This window comes from Ambystoma mexicanum, chromosome 2p (assembly GCF_040938575.1).
Source record: "Ambystoma mexicanum isolate Mex_15411 chromosome 2p, UKY_AmexF1_1, whole genome shotgun sequence".
In the NCBI taxonomy this organism is placed as follows: Eukaryota; Metazoa; Chordata; class Amphibia; order Caudata; family Ambystomatidae; genus Ambystoma; species Ambystoma mexicanum.
Genome location: NC_090923.1, coordinates 1007568114 through 1007590855, shown reverse-complemented (window position 1 = coordinate 1007590855; position 22742 = coordinate 1007568114).

Genomic DNA, 22742 nt, shown 5'->3' with positions numbered 1-22742 from the left:
TAACCCATGATGATCCTTTGTTACATGACTTTGGGGGGTTCCAGAGAGAAATGGAAAATCTTTTTGCTCGCCATAACCAAGAACAAGCAGTAGACAACGAACTCTTATCACTCCGACATGGGAATCAAGACTTGTTAACATACATTGCCACCTTCAATAGACTGGTTGCTGAAGCTAGGTGGCCTGAAAACAAAAGAACCACGTTATTTCACCGGGGCCTACGAAACGAATTAAAGGACGTTCTAGCCCAAGTGGTTGACCCACCCAGAGACTGTACCGAATTCATTAATTTGGTCGTGCAGCTAGACCACCGGTTGCAGGATTGAAAAGCAGATCGGTCTAGGGTGGACACTCGGGCCGTGTATGTTCGACCAAGGGACAATGTATCACGTGTGCCAGAAAACACTGTTGAACCCATGCAAATCGGAGGAATACGACCTCCATTAACAAAACAAGAGCGGGATTAAAGATGACAACAACAACTTTGTTTGTATTGTGGAAAACCAGCACATTTCCTTAAGGACTGCCTCATGAAACCCCCAAGGAGAACAGTCAGCGCCACAGAGAAGGATGGGGTTAAGGAGTCAGAAAACTACCAAGCTCGGCAAACGTAGAGGTCAGTTTGTCGAGTGAGAAGAAAGAGCCACTGACCTCGCACTTTGCAATACAAGTGATCTTAATTAACCACCAACGGGTGTCTAGGATGCATGCCGTCGAGGCATACATAGACAGTGGAGCAGTTGGGAATTATATTGATCAAGATCTGGCAGCAGAGATAGGGCTTCTTTTATGTTCCAAGCCGACCACGGACAAAGTAACCACCGTGGATGGGACAGAAATCGCTTCCGGACCAGTAACCCAGTGCACAGCCGGGGTAGCCTTGCTGTGTCAGGATGGACACCGGGAGTCCATTTCGTTTGATCTCATCAAGGCACTTCAGATCCGGCTAATATTAGGGATGCCATGGTTAGTTGCTCACAATCCTTTGATAGACTGGCGTGCACGGAAATTAACCTTCCCTGACAACTGCTCCCCTGCATGTTACTACCAAGAGCAGAAACCCGACTTCAGTACCCCCATGACCCTCAGAGCAGCAGCATCAATGCTGGGAGTAACTAATACCCTACCAAGGGAATACCACGATTTCCAGGATGTGTTCCAAAAGGACCAAGCAAACACATTACTGCCGCACAGACCCTATGACTGCCATATCGCCCTCGTTCCAGGTGCACAAATCCCTTGCGGAAGAATCTATGCACTCACAGAACTAGAAAACCTCCACCTAAAATCCTATCTAGACCAGTACCTGGCAAACGGAATTATCAGCCCGTCTAAATCCCCGGCAGCCAGTCCTTTGTTCTTCGTAGCAAAGAAAGAAGGGGTCTTGAGGACCTGCACCGACTACCGCGCATTAAACCAGATCACCGTGAAGAACCGCTACCCCTTGCCACTCATCCCTGAAATGCTAGACCAAGTCAAAGATGCCCAGATTTTTACCAAATTCGACCTTGGAGGAGCGTACCACCTGGTCCGAGTTAGAAGTGGAGATGAGTGGAAAACCGCTTTCCATACCAAATACAGCTTGTACGAATACCAAGTCATGCCCTTTGGGCTATGCATCGCTCCCGCGGCATTCCAATATTTCATGAATGATGTCTTGAGAGAATTAATTGATGTTTGTGCCTTGGTTTACATAGATGAGATCTTAGTGTACACGGCCTCAAAGCAAGACCATGTCAAGCAGGTTCGTTCTGTTCTCGCCAAGCTCCGTCAACATCGCTTATACGCAAAGCTTGATAAATGCTTCTTTCACGTTACCGAAGTAGAATTCCTTGGTTTTATCCTCACTCCAGGAGGCCTCAGAATGGACGTGCACAAGGTAGACGCCATTCTGAAATGGCCATCACCGACGTCTCTGAAAGGGGTTCAAAGCATGCTGGGCTTTGCGAACTTCTACTGCCGGTTCATTCCAGACTTCTCTCAGATTGTATTCCCGATCACAGTACTATTACGAAAAACAACAAAATGTTTGTTTGGACTGAAGAAGCGGAAAAAGCTTTTCAAGAACTCAAACAAAGGTTCACTTCCGCTCCAATCCTGCGATACGCTCATCGAGACCTCCCTTATGTCATAGAAACTGATGATTCCAGTATGGCAATGGGGGCTGTCCTTTCACAGAGGGACCCTGAAACTGGCCAGCTACACCCTGTGACTTTCTGGTCGAAAAAGTTCTCACCTCCTGAGATCAATTAAGCCATCACCGACAAAGAACACCTGGCCATAAAATCCAATTTTAAGGCCTGGCGACACTACCTCCTGGGGGCCCGGCACACTATTACAGTAATCACGGACCACAGAAAACTGCAATATCTAAAAACAGCAAAGGCCCAGTCCTTGCACCAACTAAGGTGGGCCCTTTTCTTCGCTGAATACGACTATGTAATCACGTTTCGTCCAGGAGTCCGGAATGGGAAAGCTGATGCCTTATCCCGTATGGGCATTGATGAAATGGTGGACACAACTCCAGATCCAGTACCCATTATTCCTGAAGAAAAACTCTTGGGTCTCACAGCAGCCTTGACGCAAACAGAACTCCAAAACTAAATTCAACGAGCAATGAATCTCGACACCTTACTTGCATGGCATACTCAGGGAGAAAAATACTCCATCAAAGACCACGTACCCAAGAAGGAACTACAACAACAAATTATTTCAGGTTATCATGATTCACTGATTGAAGGTCACCCTGGAATTGCCAAAACCATAGCCAAGGTGAAACAGAACTTTTGGTGGCCTACCTGGCGTAAGGACATCATCCAGTATATTCAGCCCTGCGGTATATGCGCACATAATAAATCCCAAAAACAGAAACCAGCTTGTCACCTACAACCGTTGGACATTCCTCCTGCTCCACGGCACACCCTTTCCCTTGACTTCATCACCGACCTGCCTCCGAGTAAGGGTTCTACACCATCCTTGTAGTTGTTGACTTGTTCTCGAAGATGGCACACTTCATTCTTCTCAAGTGTCTCCCAGATGCATCCAGGTTAGCGAAAGAGTTCCTGGAAGGCATTGTTAAACTACATGGCTTTCCATCGGTTCTGGTCTCTGATCGAGGCAGCCAGTTTGTGTCCAACTTCTGGAGGAAATGTTGTCCAATGGCGCAAATCGACGTCCGACTATCCACCAGTCACCATCCCCAAACGGACGGCCAAACAGAGAGGACCAATCAAACTCTCGAGCAATACTTACGGTGCATGCTGCACCACGAGGAAAGGAATTGGAAAGACTTACTATGGATAACAGAATATGCTTATAACAATTCCTTGCACTCTAGCACCGGAAAAACGGCTTTCTACATCCTTTATGGCAGACACCCACGTACTTCCGAACTACACCTTCCAGAGAGCTTGGAAATGCCAGCAGTAAAGACTCTTCACACAACCGTCTCTCAGGCTTTTAAAAAGGCGAAACAACATCTCACTCATGCCAAGAACAGGCAAAAGAAATTCGCCGATCAACACCGAAGAAGAGCTCCTGACTATCAAGTAGGAGACAAGGTTTGGTTAGCCGCTAGATTTGTACCCATCAAGGGAACCTGGACCTTTCGTCCTCGATATTTGGGACCCTACATCATCAAGGAAATTATCAAACCAGCAGCTGTCAAACTGGAATTACCACCTAATCTGCAAATCCACCCGGTATTTCATGTCTCACTCTTGAAACCGGTGCAACCCAGTACACAGGTTATGACACCACCAAAACCCATACTTGTTGATGGAGAACCAGAATTCAAAGTCAAGGAAATCCTGGTCTTTAAGTTCACTAGGTCCAAGTTATCCTATCTCGTCGATTGGAAGGGGTATGGACCTCATGATAGATCCTGGAAGCCCAACGAGAACATCCATGCATCACGTCTGATCAAGAAGTTTCATCAGAACTTTCCAACTAAACCTGGGCCGAGCAGAAGAATCACTATGGGAGGGGCTTTAGGGGGGAGTGCTGTCACGACCCTTACCCCAGACCCGCATTGGCAAGTCCACTTGCCAGGTAGGATCAGGGCTTGGGGCTCCATCAAGGCCTTGAAGGCCTGGCATCCACTCCCAAGACACTCTTGGGGCAAGTTCTGGCACCTATGGCGCCAGGCACATACACTTTGAAGAACGTGTATAAGGGGGACTACTTTTTTCATTTGGGCCTGCAGCCAACATGGAGGCACCCACATAGCTTGGTTCCTGGGAACTAAGCTATGCGGGATAGTACTTTGCAGACTGCAACGTGACGCTCACTGTGTCCTGTGATACCCATGAACCTCGTAGGAAAAGAACCTGCAGAGGAGACAAAAGGGACATCGTTAGCAGCATCTTACCTGCAATCTCCATCCTGTTATCCGCTCTCAGCTCCAGTGAACAACTTCTTCTGGACTCTGCACACCTTCCCGACCGAAAGACCTGAAAGTGGGAAGGAGAGGATTATATTAGAGAAGCCATATTTTGACAGTGCTAAACCACAAACAGCACAAGAAGCTTACCTGGCTGGTCGCCTCCCGGCCGGCACCACTCCAGAGTTCAGCACACGCTGGAGAAGCACCGCAACCTGTAAGGAAGGAAGAAAACAGGTTAGCAAAGGCAAGACAAGGCAGCGCTGCGTATAGCGCTTACTTACCACATTGTAGCGCACATCACGCGCCATCATTTACTGGCGAGGCCCAACTCAACCAGTTTACCACGCAGAAAGCTCTGCACACCTAGGGGAGAAAAATACATTATTAAACAAGAAAGGCATGCAAGAACAACAACGCTATACAGAACTGCTGCAATAAGACCTACCTGAGAGACTTTGAAACGGGCACCTGCCAGTGAAGTAACTTGGCCGCACACGCCCACAGAAGACAACGCTCCCCTGCCAAGAAGGCAGGACAGAGAATGCACCTAATCCCACAACAAGGTGACGAGAGGGCCCACAGGGGCTGAAGTCACACGGGTGGTGGGAGGATATTTACCTCAGTGGGCCAGTCTTGAACCCAGCCCTCCTGTATTTTCAGGCTGAACATCCTCCATAGACAACACCTGGGAAAACTGGGGAGAAGATACCTGCAACCAACCCGGGCTGAGTGGCGTCCCCGTGGATATCAGGTGAGCGTAACAATAGGAGAGAGTTTAGGATATCTGACGGGAGCCCTGTCTAGCATGCTATGCTGTTATCCAGACTAATGGAAGCGTTAACAATGTCAACAGAGGTGTGATAGTTAAATGTGCTACACATACTAAGCGTACTGACCAAATAGCACCTGGAAACGATTACACTGGTAGTGCGCCACAGGAAGCTGCGTATTTGCAATTTACAGATTACCAGAGAAAGTGAACCGTGTCCCAGCAGGTACAGTTGCCAACTATGTATACTGCGGTTTGCTTACTTTAAATTGTGTAGATGCAGGTTAAGAGCATCAAGAGATGAGAAAGAGCTCTGGGCAAAAAGGGGATGCACCCTCTCGCCCACTGATTTGCTGTAGAGACAGGAGCTACTGGAAAGGTAGTGATGCCTGTAGAGTTACTTCTTGTGGCTCTGGAGCAACTACATTACCCACTGCACACTTCTCAGTGACAAATTGTAGCAGAGCTCCAGGAGGATTGGTTTATATCCAATCTACAAGAGCAGGTGGGTACATTTGTAGGAAATTGAATAGTGTGTAGAGAATGTAATCCTGAAAACACTATGAAGACAATAAGAGGAACTTTGCCTTGATATTCTGGGTCCTTCTGTGAGCTCCACATAGACTTTGCGGATACGATACAGAGGTGCAGTCATTTTTGGTATTGTATTGTTGTGGTTTGCTCATTTCCCCGATGGCTCGAGGCTGGTCACTGTGTAAACCCTGATGCTAAGACTGGTAAGTCTGCTAAGTTTTGGTGCGGGAAGTGTTTCCACAGTGCAGAATTTGTGAGGTCCTGAAGTCTGAAAATGAGACCCACTTCTTTTATGCCTTGTTTTTGGAGATCACTTATCTCTTGGGGATGATGCACCCCACCTCAGACTAACTCGAACGTGGATCATTTAAATAGAATTCGTAAAGTTTGTCTAAGCTTTGCAATGATCTGAAAATGAATTTGATGAACTGCCTTCCGCTTGCCTTGTTTTATTTAAGGAATCAGCCAGGGAAGGAGCACCATCTCAGTCCACATGAGATAGTCACAGGGTGTAGACTGCACACATCACTTTCGCCTGCACGCAGACTATCAGATGCCCACAAGTCAGCAGAAATCCTTGGTGAGAGGTTTTGGGAATACCTTAGGGGTTTAACCAAAAGTGTCATACTTATATCTTCACAGGTTGTGTTTTTTCATCAGGAGTCAACAAAAGGAAATGTTCAAGGGGCCGCAGATCTACATTGGCCACAGTTTGTACTCTGCACTTGGTTTTTGTGTGTTTCTTTGTCCGACGTTGCACAAAAGGCGTATCCATGGGGCTTATTGCATGATGTTCCCTACTCCGACTTCTCTGAAGGTGGAAGGTAACAAGAGTTGGATCCAAATCAGGGACATGCAGAGGCATACCAACACCCCTCCACCAGCACAGGAGCAAGTGCATGTCTAAACGTTAAGTATGCCCTAGGATTCGCAGTTCTTTCCCAGAGCGAAGGTTGGACGCATGAAGGCAAGGACTGTTTTGTTGTAATTATTGAATTTGGATCCAACATTAGTGTTAGAATGTTTGATTGTATGGTTTCTCTTTTTTATTGTCATGCTGTTTAGGTGCAACAAACATTGTAAATGTGAATGTTTTTAATTTGTCTATTGATGTAGGGTTTGATGAGGTGTTATTTAGATCACAAAGAAGTATGGATTCTGAACTTATGAAAAACTATGATGATGTTGATTTAGATTAAATAGTGGATGCGCATAGCTTTGCAGCTGATAATGTTTGGTACCGGCATATGAGGAGGGTGGGGAGAAAGCGATCTGCAGAGTCTTGTTATGTCTGCTGTCTTATTCCCCAGGCTTCTGGTGTCCCCAGAGTGTTCATTCCTGATGAAGTAGAGTCAAAGGTAGCACTGTGTCTGGTGCATCTATCCCTGTGCAGGGTTCGAGGGCAGTTTCAAGGGCAATCAGTTACTGCTCCTGTCATACCTATTGATGAGGAGTGTTCAGAAAAAGATTGTAAAGAGCATAAGAAATGATGCTATGTGCAGAGAGTCCAGTTGAATCTGGAAGGGGTTATTGTTACGAACAATAGATAGGAGCAAGGGGTGAAGAGTTGCCGAGCTGGAGGAATTTGGATTTTCGAAAGAAGAGGTGCCAGAGATTAAAGAGGATTGTTGAAAACTCTGGAATCACTATTGAAATGTTTGACATTGCTCAAGGAGCCAGAGAGACCTTTTAAAGGTCCAGTTACTCACACATTATTCTCTGTGTTTTAAGGGCGATGGCACAGTGCCTATTGGCACGAATGGCAGCTCAGTCATACACTTTGCATTGCTGATTCGGCTGGAGGAACATCTTCATTACTTCATGTGTCTTGGTCGTGTGGACATTTCTCATGCCGGCAATTACCTCCAGCCTTGCAAGGTGTGTGCAGCCTCACTACACTGCACTTTCATGCTCTCATTGGGCCTAAAAACATTTGATACTTGCCAGCCTGATGCCTAAAGCCCCATCTGGGCCCATTATGTCTCCTGTGCCCCTTGCATCCCTTGTTTAATTAAATATGAACAATCTATTGATTCTGTCCGGACGTGAGAAAGGGGATAATTTGAATTGGACTAATAGGTTGAACTACATATCTACAGCATCTACAGAAGTCCTGATGAACATTCCTGAATAATATAAACTGTTTCGTAGAACAGAGGTGGTCTTTTCTTCTCTTTTGGCCCCCGGTGTTCAAGCTATTGCTGATGTGAAGTGGCTCCAGGTCACTCGCTATGAGCTTTTATTGTTTGTTACCTCTTCAGAATCTGCTTTCATTGCTATAAAGGAAGAAATGTGGGCCTTGAGGCTCATGACTCTGCAAAACAGGTACACCCCCATCCTCCTGACTGTCATGGAGGGGGTGTTTGTCTGGAAATAGGCAGCACATGTTGTACCTTTTGTGCCCCCTAGTGACTTGTAAAATGGGACTCTGACACAAACAATTGCCACATTGCATAAATTTAGGGCGGTCATGGAGAAAGAGGCAGGAATTACAAATGAACCTTGGTTGGACTCTTTGGTACCTTCCTGGATGATCATAGCTGTGAAGAGTATCATGCCGATTTTTGTTTTTCTGCTTATTATTTTTTCTACCTGTCAAATGCTCTTAAGATGCTTTCCTGCTAAGATACCCAAGCAGCTGCCATGATGACTGTGAAACTGTCCAAGGCTAGTGTCACTGCCATTGCACATCACATAGGTACTCAAAGTGAATTGGAAATTAATCCAGGGTTGGTTGGGACCCCGGGTACTGTTTTATATCCTCCACCAGATTGGGATGTTTGTGTGGAGCAGTGGGTAGATTGCGGAAAAGGTGGTGGTGCGGGTAGGTTTTGATTCCCCGAGGAGATGTTGCAAAAAAGCAAGGAAGGGATTTATTAGTTAATGAATTAACTAAAGGGGGGAATGTTGGTAAGGTCAATAGTGGTCTCAATGTGAAAGAAAGGCTTACATTGTGTGCATCATATTGGTGACCGTGGTAGACTTGATGTTAGCGCGATGTTGCAATGGGGTGTAACTAATGTGGTGTATCTAGTATAGTTAATGAAAATTAAAATGGGATGAGTGTTACTATTAGTAGTATTTTGTGTATAGGTTGATACAATTTAGATTTGTATGTACTTGGCAACATAATGACAATCAGGCAGACACAGTGTGAATACAATGTAGTTGTGTGACATGCACGTAGCGCCTAAAGGTAGGAAGCAAGGTGCTTTATATGCACATGCGAGAGGAGAAATCCACAGATGGGGAAGCCACTATGAGGGAATGCGGTAATCCTGAACACACATACATGAATATATACATACAGGTTTTTTAAGGGAGATGGGTTGGGACATTTAGGGAACAGGGAGTACATGATGAATACATGGGAAGGGTTGTATACCACAAGTTCCTCATAGCTGTGGTTTGCGTAGGCCGCAGAAGCCTGGATTGGTGAGATGACCTTTGTGTGACCTGGAGAGTTGGTTGACCGGGGTCAAAGGAAGGAGGAAGGCAGCTAACTGTTTTTGATCAGCTGTGATAGTATCAAATGGTCATTTGTTGTGGATAAGGGATTTCATTTTCCTGAGAACATTAGAGCTGGTTATTCAGTGACCAGGGAAGTCTGGCCAAATGGAAGGGTCGACTTGGGGCCAGTTAATAAACCAGGTTCAAGAGGTGGTTAAGGGCAGAGGTGGCAAATGGTTTATGGGTTTCAATTAGGTTATCAGGGAGATGACCAGGATGTGGCCAGAGACCATGTGGGCTGAAATGGCAGTCACAATAGATTAGTATGAAAGAAGAAATACCAGGGACACCAGTAAGTCTGGGTAAATAAGATATTTATTGCTGGTTCAAAGAAAACGTGTTATTTCTCTCCCTCCTCATATTGATGAAGTGTTCTTGTAAAAGCCATGTGCATTACACCCGGGGTTAGAGGCCCCGACCAGCTAGAACCTGTAATAAATTAGGATTGTTGTAGGTGAAAAAGCAATTATGTGCTGTTGTCATGATCAACTATGGAAAGAGCCCAAAAGGGCTTCTACTTGTAAATATGAGCTAATGTAAATGTATTTTGAAGGGGATGGTGTTTCAGTGAATGCATGTCACAACTACATACCCTGGAGCATATACACAGATAACCCGGATGGTGGGTGCCATGGGACCATACCGAGGAGTGACTCCTTTGTGTCCCTTCGGAACACACAGACACAGGGGGCCGGGCTGGACTTTGTATTGGCGCCTCTGGCACCAGACTCATGTGGGGAATTGATCTTGAATTGCAGTAATTCCATTGGGCCACTTATTTCCAGGCCTCTTATTGCGAGGTGCTGGGCGTGGCCTCCTTGGCCCAGCTTTGCGTGACAGGGACTAGGTGAGGTCAGGCGTGGCAGGCTGAACAAGCCAATGGGCGTGATCAAGGAGCTCAGCTGTATGAACCGCTCCATCCTCAGAGCCAGCACTTAGCGTTAACTTGCATTCAAGCAATGTGACGCTTACCAATGCTCGAAATTTGCAGAGAGATACTCACCCGGAATCCGACGCTCCGCTCTGCCACCTCTGCACGGCATTCTTCTTCAGCAAGTCCGGTCACTGCAACAGAAGAAGACAAGACAAGGTTAGTGGATCGCATCGCAACGACTGAGAGTGCGCAGCATTTAAAAGCACGCGCGCAGCGCTCACCTGTTACCTGCAACCACAGATCCAATTCTTCATCGCTCCGGTTAGCGCATCCATTCTCAGCAGCTCCAAGGGGCCGCTTCCATCACCTACACGGGGGAGAAAGCAAGAACAGGATTACTGAAGGTACAGACAGTAGCGCTCAGAACGGACACTTGTTGAAGAACTAAGCAAGTGAAAGATACCGAAAGACGAACAATACAAAGTCAAGCAAAGAAAGGCTGAAAATCAACACGCAAAAGAAGACAGACAAGAGTAAGAACACTACTCACCATAACCATACAAAAGCCAAGCAAGAAAGGCTGAAAAACAATGTGCAAAAGAAGATAGACAAGATTAAGAACACTACTTACGAAAAGAACCGGGTAGTCACATCTGGACGGAACTATTGCCCACAAAGGACCAGTGAAGGAAATCGGTCCTTGGGAATTAAGCGCCCCTGCCAGAAGTAACAGGATGGAGTGCCCACAGACTCCACTAAAAGGTGAGCCAACCAGGACAGTGCACTTGTTGGAGTTCAATCCTGGGGGAGGGACGGAAGGGGTGCAAGGTCGCAACCAGCATCACTCAACGATCCTCTTGTATTCACGCAGGTGCACGACCCTGAGACATACTTACTGCGGTCACTGGTGTTCACGGCGAGCACATCCCTAGAATGCATTTCACACCTGGGAGGGTTACAACTGTGCCCCAACGCCCCCGCAGAGACAAGGTATTTATTTATTTATTTATTACATCTGTATAGTGCACAGGAACCCTTGGGCATTGAGGCACTGTTACTTGAGGGGAGCTTAGTTACAGGGAGAGGGCACATAGGGAGAAGCAGTTGTAAACAGAGCAAGTTTACATTCGGATACATATAATATACATATGAACATAGGTGGGTAACATCTATGTGGAATCACATTCATGTGGTGAACGGGTAGATTATGGCTGTAGATGGTGGCAGGTTTCAGGTGAAGAGCACTGTTTTCATGGCTTTGGGAAAGGTCATGAGGGAGGCCGCGCCTCGTATAGAGGGAGGTAGGGCATTCCAATGTGATGGTGCTAGGTAGGGGAAGCTGGAGCCACCTGCTCTAATTCTTCTTACCATCGGCACACAGAGCATGTTGGAGTAGGGTGTCGTAGTTGGCCTTGTGGAGGAGCAGGGGGTGAATCCTTTGTGAGAGGTAATCGGGTGCAGAGTGGTAGATGCACTTGTGGGTCAGTGTCAGTGTTTTGAATAGGATTCTCTCTTTTATTGGGAGCCAGTGGGCTGCTTTCCTGGCGGCAGTAACGTGTTCTCTTTTCGCGATGCCTTAAGCTGCGCGGAGTGCGTTGTTCTGGATGACTTGCAGCCTGTCCAGGTTTTTGGTGGATGTTCAAAGGAAGAGGACGTTGCAGTAGTCTAGCCTTGAGCCCATGATGGCTCTGGCTATGTTGGTGCAATTCTCTTTGGAGAGAAATGGCCTAGCTGCGTTGATTAGTTTGGCGTGGAAGGCTGCCAAAGAGGCGATAGCACTAACTTGTTTACACATGGATAGATTGGAGTCTAAGTAGACTCCAAGGGTTGCGACTGAGTCTGATACAGGAATTTTAATGGAGTCAATAGTGAAGTGGCTGAATTGTGAGTCGAGGTTTTTTAATGTGTCAGGCGAACCTACCAGGAGGAGTTCCGTCTTGTCAGAGTTAACGCACAGTCCGTTTACTGCCATACAGGCCTGGATTGTGTTATAAATGTCGTTGAGCATAGCAGAGTCCTTGTCATAGTTGCCCGTGAGGGTGAGGAGGATCTGGGTATCGTCTGCGTAGTTTGTGTAGGAGGTACCCATAGCGTTGAGGATGAGAAAGAGTGGGTGAGTAAAGATTTTGTATAGGGTGGGGGGAGGCAGGAGCCTTGAGGAACTCCACAGAGCATGATGGTTGGTGAGGTGGAGGCTAGGTCAGAAAATACTTGCATGGCTCTGTCTTGTAGGAAAGAGGTGATCCAGGTTGTGGCGTCGGGGGAGAATCTGGCTGTAGTGTAAAGGTGATGACATAGGACATGGTGGTCTACGAGGTCGAATGCTGCGGAGAGGTCGAGGAGTAGGAGTAGAGCTGGTTTGCCTAGGTCTCTGGCATCGTCCATCTGATTCTTTAGATCAAGTAATGCAGTTTTCCCGTGCCTGGGGGGAAAACCAGATTGGCGTAGCCCTAGGAGCTTGTTTTCTTCAATTAAGTGCTGCACTTGCAGGTAGGCTTCTTTGTCCAGTTTCTTGAGCAGGAAGGGGACGGTGGTGATGGGCCTGTAATTATTGGGGGAGGTAGGGTCGAGAGAGGGTTTTTTGAGGAAGGGGCGGACCCAGGCTTCCTTGAGGCAGGAGGGGACTTTCCCAGTGGCAAATGAGGCGTTAACAAAAGCAGTCAGGAATGGTGTGAGGGTCTTGGCGCAGTCTTCAATAATAGAGGCGGGGCAGGAGTCACCCTTACAGTTGGATGGTTTTAGGGTCCTCATGAGGTTGATCGTGTCTTGTTCCTGAATGGCTTTGAATGAAAAGACAGGGGTAGAGTCAGGGGAGGCGGGGGATGGTGGTGGTGGTGGTGGTGGGGAGCAGGTGCTTAGTGGACTGGATTTTGGTTTGGAGTGTGGTAAGTTTGTTGCGCATGGCTGTCTGGATTTCGTCACACCATGTCTTATCTCTGGTGAGGTTTAGGGGGGCGGGCATGGGGGTCTCTAGTTCTCTGAAGATGGAGAAGATTTCTTTGGTATTGGAGTTGTCATCAGTGATTCTTGCTTGGAGGAATTTAGCTTTGGCAAGGATGATGGCCTTCTTGTACTCTTTGGAGTGTGCTTTGAAGGCGAGTTTGTCTTTATCTGAGTGGGAGGTTTGCCGCTGTGTGAGGGCTGTCTGTTTTTCAGTACGGAGTATGAGTAGGTCTGGGGTGAACCAAGAGTTTGAGTGAGTCGTAGGTTTTTGTTTGCTGGGTTTGAGCGAGGCCATGGCGTTGACGGCTGATTTGATGGCGGCATCATATGAGAGTGCGAGAGTTTCTGGATCCGTGGAGAAGGGTGGTCTGAAGGCTGGGCATTGGAGGAAGGGTAATAATCTCTCGTTAGTTAGCTGGCGGGAGCTTCTTGCGAGGGCTGGTGGTAAGGGTTGAGGAGATGGTGTAGAGGAGTTTGTTATGGGTATGCTGAAAGAGATGATGTGGTGGTCAGACCATGGTGTGGGGGTATTACCCGTGTTGCTGATAGGGCAGTTATGTTGGGTGATCCAGTCCAGGGTTCTCCCTAGAGAGTGGGTGGGGTCGGAGATAGTGTTTTTGAATCCTGAGTCTCAATGGCTGAGTTGAGGGATTTAGCAGCTGGATCCTTGGTTTTCATGGATACCTAGGTTTACATCACCGAGCAGGATAGCTTTGGAAGGTTTCTTGAGATTGTCTGAGAGGAGGTGAGTGAGCGCGGACTAGAAGTCGCCTAGGGGACCTGGGGGGCGCTAGACAAGGTGTATGGTAATGGTGCATTGGGGAGAGAGGCTGAGATTGAGTTAGAGGTAGTCTCTGTTATTGCTCATGTATTTCTCAATTTTTCTAATGGCTAGGCAGTCTTTGGCTATTAGCGCTACACCTCCACCTTTGGATGGTCGATCTTGTCTAATGATGGCATAGCCGGGGGGGGTGCAAGAGAGAGTGTAGGGCCTGAAGCTTCATGTAGCCAAGTTTCTGTGACCATGAGGAGGTCAAGGTTGTGGGTGGAGATGAGGTCATGTATGTCTAGAGCATGAGCATTGATAGATCTGGCATTGATCATGGCACATTTGAGATGCGGTTCAGTGGTGACTGAGGGATGGGGAGTGGGTGGGGGGAGTTGGAGATGGGGGCGGTGAGTGTATGTGTAGTTATAGCCTTGTCAGTACATGTGTTCTTGGTAGCTACTGGGGTGGTGGGCATTGGTGAGGTGGCATTCAACACATTGCAATTAACATGAGGGGTCCCATTTTTGTGAGTGGTAGGCACCAGGAAGGTGGCATTCAGCACATTGCAATTAACATTAGTGGTAGAAGAATGTGGTATCACAGTAATTACATCAGGGGTCCCATTTTCGGGAGTGGTAGGCACCAGGGAGGTGGCATTCAACACATTACAATTAACATTAGTGCTAAGCGTAACAATGCATCCAATAAGAGCGTGGGAATTTAGGGAGATTAGATCCCTTGTATAGGGATAGCCAATCATATTTGGGGGGATGACTTTTTAAGAAATATGTTGGAGTGTGTTAAATGTTGCAACAATGTATATAAGGTGCAACATTTGTGGGGTTTGAGGAGAATTGGGTTAGTTAATCCTCTAAGGAGCCATCTAGCCCCTCCCGGCCGTTTGTATAAAATACACTTGCTTTACTGACAGACGTGCATTCACTTCTGGTGAAGTGGGTTTAAGTGGAGAGGTCTGAGGTTAGCCCCGCCATGTTCAAGCCTTTGTTTATTTCAATGATTAAGTTTCATTATCTATTTCAGGTAGTACCATTTGACTGTGGTTACAGAAGGTGTAGCGCAGATAGATCAACTATTGCCATCCAAACAAAATTGCTGGAGTTGTTTAGAATGTAATTTGTGTTTATTGTGTCAATGCCAGCAAAACAAGGGTTTAGTTTACAATTAAATATCTACTGAAAATCTACTTGATACGATGGGACTGCGAAAGGCGTGTGAAGACAATATAAACACCGTGCAGAACACTTTTAGAATTGCAGATGAAATAAACCAAGGTGGCATCTGTTCTGTTATCTGTTATAAGAAGTGCACAGACAAAGTTAACATTAATAAACTACAAGCCAGATAAAAAAGACAGGCGTCAGATCATGAGGATGCTGGTGAGAGCTCAGCCAGCAAGAGAAGCTTCACTGTACAAGATCCCAAAGTACTGGTATCCAATTACAAAAATATGCCTGCTTTTTGTGACACACCTGAAGGTAGGAGGCATCTATTGCATGATGTGTTCATTGAAGATGCGAGACATAAGATATGTGATGCTGGGCACTTGAGCAAAAATAGCCAATGGAAGCTGAAGTGGGTGCATCAATCGAAAGGATCCTCATGCATATGACATAGTATATGTCTTGTGAAGTACAGAAAAACCGCCAGAAACATCACTGAATGCACCAGAATGAGCAGGTCAGGTAGAATTAATTGATTGTTTGTTAGAGGCCCCTTTGGAAGGCAAGTATAGCAGGGAATGTACTTAAAACATATTTTGGGAGATAGGTAAGGGCGGACAGAGCAATAGACGTTTTCTTACTTTTAAATACTTATCCCCCCACTTACCTGTCTCCAGCAACCCCCACTTACCTGTGTGTCTGGATCACCCTGTATGCATCTCAGTACGAAAGGAACATGGTCAGGAAAGGCAATAGGTACCAGGATTCCCCAAATCCCCTAAGACAAAACACACGTTTATAATAGATATAAACTACACACAAGGAAAGGCAGACACAATAAGGCTAATGTATGGGTCTGTTTAGTGATTAATTTGAAAAGTGAGATTGTGCCTCATTACACATGCAGTTTTTTTAGTGTTTTATCAAAAGGGTAATTCAAAAAGACACGATAACGCTATCCCTATCCAGAAGCAGCTGCTTAAAACTTAAAAACAAAATAATGAGTCCTTTCAAAATATCAGGAAGAGCAGCAGCAATGTGTGGGAAGCGCCCATAGTTCTCCTAAGCCAGAATGCATGTGCCAGGGGCAGCCCTGTGTTGATTGCAGCAGGGGGCTGGGGCCAAGCAAGTCCTCAGACGCGGGCCGCGTCTGCCAGGAACCCTCCTTGGAACGTGGTGGACCCTGCATTATTCATTCAACGATCCCCACCCTCACACAGGGAATGAATGCCAAATACTCAGGAGCAGCAGGGTGGGTGACAGTGAAGCAGGCACCGGGAAGCAGCGTTGATCTTGGGCGTCAGGGAGCACCAATCTATGAGCCCAGGCTACATCAGTGAACACGGCTCCCGTCCTGGCTACGATGCACCATGTAATAGGCATGATCAACCACGAGTTGTGGTAGATGCCAAACTGATTGCCCTCTGTGTTATCACTGGCTTCCTGTTGGCCTTCCGCTAATATCTCAGTCTAAGTAGCTTGGGGAGCTTCCAGGGAGTGAGCCAACAAAGCATCTTCCTCTTCTGGCCTGTCAATGCAGAGTCACTGCTGTCTTGCCATTGGCCATGGTAGCATGTGGTTCTGGTGCATGGAATTGGTATTTCTTGGCCATTCTTCCTCTTTCAGTCAATAGACTGGGAGCTCTTCTAACTGATCCTCCATGATGAACGGTTGTGATTCCCTCTAACTGATGCTCCATGATGAACGGTTGTGACTCCCTCTTATCGTATAGCTTGCTCCGTCCTGCCTTTGTCAGGCTGAAGAGAATGAAACTATGTTTTAAAAATAATTGTTTTGGGTGGATTTGAATATGTCAAGAAAACAATATAAAATAAATATTTTAAAACACACAGGTTCCTTTCCCACTCTCCTCCCCGTCTCTCCCATAGGTATATCTTCCCCTCTCTCCTGGATAACAATTTGATTCTTTGACATTTAATGCAGTCTGTACTTTGGGAAAGCAATCCTATTCTCTTTTGATGAGTGCCTAAGGATTTGTTGGATAAATATAATTTTTCTTCTAGTGAACACCATTACAACCCCTCCCTCCATCTCTGTGAACGTGGGTCCTCCCCTGCTTCCCACTTAGCTGTTACACCCCTCTTAGCTATCCTCAGTGCAGTTGAGATAAAAAAAGTCCCACTTTATAAACTCATTTCCCCCCAGATATGCAGAAGGCTAGTCTTGGACAGACCAGGATTTGGTGACTAATGACCCTTGATGGTGTTACGAAAATACTACTCCATAAATCTTGTAATTTGAGGCATTGCCACGCCACGTGGAAGAAGGTTCCCTGCTCTGTCCAGCATTTAATGCCGATTGAGTATACATCCTTCCCATTTAGTATACACCTGTTCTAGAATAGTATATCCTGTGTGGGATTGTGTATTGCTTCAGTCTTAGTCTACTACTAATGATGCATTCTCTTATTGAGATTAGTTCCTCTGTCCAGTCTTCCTCCTCTAGACCCCCGTAATCTCCTGTACATTTCCCTTTCAGTTATGCCAGCGGTGGTGTAGTAAAGTTATTTATAACTTGATATAATTCCGTAATAGATTTTTTCTCCAGTTTCTCTGATAGCACTTTATTTTTATTGGTGAATATGCTGGTATTTTCCACCCATTCTCAAACCATTTCACTGTGACATGTCTCAAATGGACATACATGTATGACTCCTGCCTAGGTTGATGTTATTTATCAGCTAAATCCTGAAAGGATATCAATCCATTTTGTGTTACAACATCGCCCACTGTTTTAATGCTTTTTTCACTTCATCTGGACATTCAGTCTAGCTTCTTTACTTCCGGGATATTTGGATTTTACCACAGTGTTGACATTAGTGTGATTTGTCCTTTCCACCCCATCGCCCCCAGTAACTTGCTGGTTTGCCTGTAGTACTCGTAGTGATAGTGCATGTTTTCCCAGACCCAATACAAAGTCTGTAGTGGGGAATAATTCCTCACTAACTGACTTTCTGGTTTTATATTGGCTTCACTATGTTTCCCGAGTATCCACTCGTTTTTATCACTAATTGGGAAGACCAGTAGTATTTCCAGAGGTCCATTATCCTCAGCCTCCACCCCATAAAGAATCGTAGATGAATTACCAAGTGATTTTGAAGTAAGAACAAATTATGCAAAAGGTGTCAAGTATTGGGGAAAATACAACAGCCAATATTGAATACCGAACTACAGTAAGGACATGAAAATCATTTGCAATTGTAGCACAAGTGGAACACATATACGTGCTATGTTAAAAGGAGTGTAATTTGTTACAAGTGAAAAGAAACAAAGTGAAAGATGTTATGAACATTTATGAACTGAATCAAAGGCAAGTTGTTAACCTCAGATGGGCAAAGTGAATACAAGCTGGTGGAAGAAGACATACACCATCAAACAAGTTGAATGCAAGTTGTGGCAAAGCCAAAAGACTGCCAATACATAAATGATGATGAAGCCCTAAGCTGCCGGAGAGAGGAAAGGAAACCACAACAGATGTTAAATGCTAACACTGGTGCTAGGTGGACAAACCAGTGTTGATCAAGCAGGCCTAAAGAGCATCACAAAGTGCCAAAGGTTATCGGTTGCGTGACCTGTGATGGCTGGAGCATGCGATCAGACAACTGTGTCTAGACTCAGTAGCCTCAACCTGGGAAAGAGCCAAGAAGAGCCTAAAGACAAAGGCTGTGTGATGTAAATATGTAAATGCTCAAGTGAAAGAGAGCATTTGGTTTTGGTACGAGTCAAAAGGAGTACAGGTGGAAGTTGAAAACATTGGTCAAAACTAAGAGACTTGAACCATTTGGAACAGTGTTGATCTTGGAAAGGCAACCCTGAGATATCCTTGAACTGTGGTGAACTTGGGGAAGAGACCCCTGCGATATCTTGGAATTGCTCCAATTAAATTTCATGATTTTGGATTGGAACTAATTGGAAAACTAACAAAGAGCAAATGTCAATGTGCTCGATGAAGAGCCGGGCTCGAAACACATAGAGGCTCACAGTTGTTAATAGCCTAAAGATATTAATGGCCCTTAGGCCTCAATAGTAACCTACAATAAACAGTTCTAAAACAAATGAACACATATTAATTTCACTCTGTATCAAATCAGAGGCAACGTGCATTTAGCAACCCAGTTGCTTTTTTAGAGTTATATGTATAATAGGGACATCAGGGAAGCATCCAGAATGTAGGTTCCTTTGCGAAATCCCACCCTAAGAAATTCTAGCAACAAGCGCAAGTTTTGTGGTTAATTCCCAAATCAGCGTGTGTTGTGAAACATCATGAAGCAAGACACAGAAAACAGTTTCACTTTCTGAACAAGAAGAGTTTTATTTTATATATGTCAGGATGGATTAAGGCCTACACTAAAGTGGGATTTAGAGGTAGGCTCGAAACACGTGTAGGTTCACAGTTGTGAATAGCTTAAAGATATAAGATATGAATGGTCCTTAGGCCTCAATAGTAACCTACAATAAACATTTTTGAAACAAATTGACTCATATTAATTTCACTCTATCAAATCAGAGGGAAGGCGCATTTAGCGACCCGGTTGCTTTTTTGGAGTTATACACATCATAAATAGATATTACTTGGCAAGACTAGCATTTAGGTGCAGCTAGTCTAGACATGTGTTACTGTGGCTTGACATGGTGTACTGGTGTACTGAGCATCTCTGATAAAGCAATCATGATAAGTGTAATTACCTGGTTAGACTGCCATTTGGGTGCAGCCAGTCTAGCCTTTCCTTGTGGTGGCAGTGTATATTTTTCTGGGCATTTATGATAAAGTAAGCGTGGTATGTCTAATTATGTGGATAGATTGCCATTTGGGTGCAGACAGTCTAGGTATGTCTTACTGTGGCATAGCATTTTCTAATGGCCATCATCAAGGCTACAGAAAACATAAGTGTAGTACGTGTTTGGCCTACATTGTGCAGCCAGTTTTGACATGTTTTCTTTTTGTGGCATTGCATTTTTAATAGCAAAGTGATAAGATAGCTCAGCAGTTTGTGCGCTCGTTGATGCAATCTGTGTGATCTGGAGGTCGCAAGTTAAAAAAAAATGAGTACCAACTTCAGTTGGGATGATAATTGTATGTAAATATGTGTTATGCATACCGCTTTGGCGAAAGTGCTATACAAATAACAAATCAGTATCATTAATTAAAGCATTAATATTCCTCTGCACTGTTTTGGTCTTTGAGCTATTGGATTTTTGGATACTGTATTGGTATTTTATTGTATTGCATTTATTTATTATATTGGTATTTTGGTATTTTAAAAATGTGTATGTGTATGTACTTGTTTGTTTACACCAGCAAGCCACTTCCTGTGACGTCACCATGGTTAAAGAGAAACTGATGCCATCCGTGTCAAAGGTCATATGACATCACTTCCTGTGATGTCATCAGGTGTGGGATGTCACTTCCGCTAAACCAGGCATTTAGATGAACTGACGTCCCTGCTTACACACCCATTCAATTCAATCAATGGTCTATTTTAACCAGCCCAGGAGACTACAGAGGTATGGATGGATATTTAAATAGGATATTACACTAAATTATTTTGGAAAAAACACTAACTTTACCCAAAATAGAAAAAATATGGGAACCATCCCTTCAACATGTACCAACATTAAGAATGAGAAACACAACCTTGCCGTTCTAATAAGGTACTAATGCTCTTCTACTAAGACCTGCTCTAATACATCCTCGTCCGAATTCGCGCCCAGCGTCCTCATCTGCACTTCTGATCGCACCCAAAGTTGCCAGATTCCCTATATAATTGCACTGCTGAAAATCAATTTGTGCGAAATTTCTGGAGTGTCCGGCTTGTTATTTCAGGGACGTAATTTCACCAAAATGCCAGGGGTAGCAGAAGTCACATCACACGACCTTTGACCTCGGGTGACATCACAGGAAGTGATGTCATTTGACCCACCCTCCCCCCACACACCTCGAAGGAACATCAAAGGAAGCGATGGGACACGACCTTTCACTCCTTGACAAAACAGAAAGTGACATGACTTATTATTCCAAAGTACACTACGAAAAATATGGTTGTGATATCACTATAATGTTATATACATTTCATACAAAAATGGATCACCATATGTATGGTTAATATCAGTGTGTATAGGCCCATATTACCAAATTACTGTGAATGCAAGTAGACGTCCAAGGCAAAATGATAATGATATGTTATTATATAGCACTTACGCTTAGGCGCTTTATATAGAACAAATATACAATATCACCCAACCTGTGTTGGTACTCATTTTGTAGAGGTCAGGACCCTGCTGAGAGGCAGGCAGCACTGTTGTTGTGGCCTCTAAAGACGACGGGATGCTTCAGTGGGTTCTAACGGTCTTTATTGCAAGACAAACAGGTGAACATAAACTTGTCCTCATGCAGGCGGGGGAGTTACTCACAGTTCAGTTCAGGGCCTCAGTTTTGATGGCTCCGTATCAGGAGCAGCGCTGTGGATAGATCGCTTGGTCTGGCGCTTCGCCAACACCATGGGAATGGTCTCTCGCGGAGCGCGGCTTCGCGAGATCTCGTTATGCCGAGATCTCGCGAGACCACGCTCCCGCGATTACGTGATGTCCCCACACACCTCCTTTGCTGGAAAAAGGATGAATGGTAATTCCATGACAAAGTCTGCAAACTTGCTGGGCTTCCTTCTCTCCCTCTGAGGTCTACTTAGATCTGGACATGGGGCAGGACTGTGGGAACACTCTTGGGGAGATGCGCGTGATTCGGGTTCTCCTTGTCTTGCTCTTCGCTGTGACCCCCTGAGTGGGGTTGGAGAGTTGGGGCGGCTTGAGGACTCGTTGCCGCAGTGTGACTCTGATCTCTTTCTGACAGGCTAGGGTTTTCGGATGTCTCCCGGTGGCCTTGATCTTCTCCGGTTTCCCAATGTGGCTGTTCAATAGATCCTTTCCTGCGGTACATGGCCACCCTTTCTAGATTCCAGTTCCTTCCATCGCTGGTGCAAATGTGGTTTGACCCTTTCTCCAGGACTTCTAAGGGACTGCTGTATCTGGAGCCAGTCGAAGTGTCTTTGTGGGGGAGGCGTATCTTTACTAGGTCGCCTTTGTTAACTGCTGTGTAGCGAGCGGCTCGACGCAAGTCCCCTTGAGCCTTCATGGCATCTTTGTTAAGCTGCATGCTGAAAACTACGTCTTCCATGTCCACGTCTTCGTCAGCTCTCACTTGATGGAGCCAAGGTGGTACCAGTGTGGATGCTGCCCTTCTCCCCCTTAGCAGATGGAATGGTGAAACACCTGTGACGGCGTTTGGGGTGATGCGGTGGGCTGCAACGGCTTCCTTGACTGTCTTGTAAGGGTCTAGGCCCGAGGCATGCGCCAGTTGCAGCGCCCCTTTGATGAAGTGGTTTGCCCGCTCGACCAGGCCATTGGCCTGTGGGTGGTAGGGACTTGCTCTCCGCTGACGAATGTTTTTGAGTTTGAGGAATTTCTCCATTTCTCGAGAGACCAGCTGGACTCCACTGTCCGTGACAATTTCTTCTGGGAGGCCTTCCCGCTGGAATATGGCAGTAAGTGCTTTGATGACTGTGCTTGTGGTGATGTCTGAAGTGAAGTCAACTTCGACCCATTTGGAGAAATAGTCGACCGTGACTATCCCGTATTTGCATTCTGGGGGCATGCTGTCCAGAGGCCCAATGAAATCCAACCCTAGTTTGTGCCACACCCCTTTGGGGACTTCGGTGGGCAGCATGGGGCCTTGCCTCACGGCTAGGCGCTTGTCACTGTTGG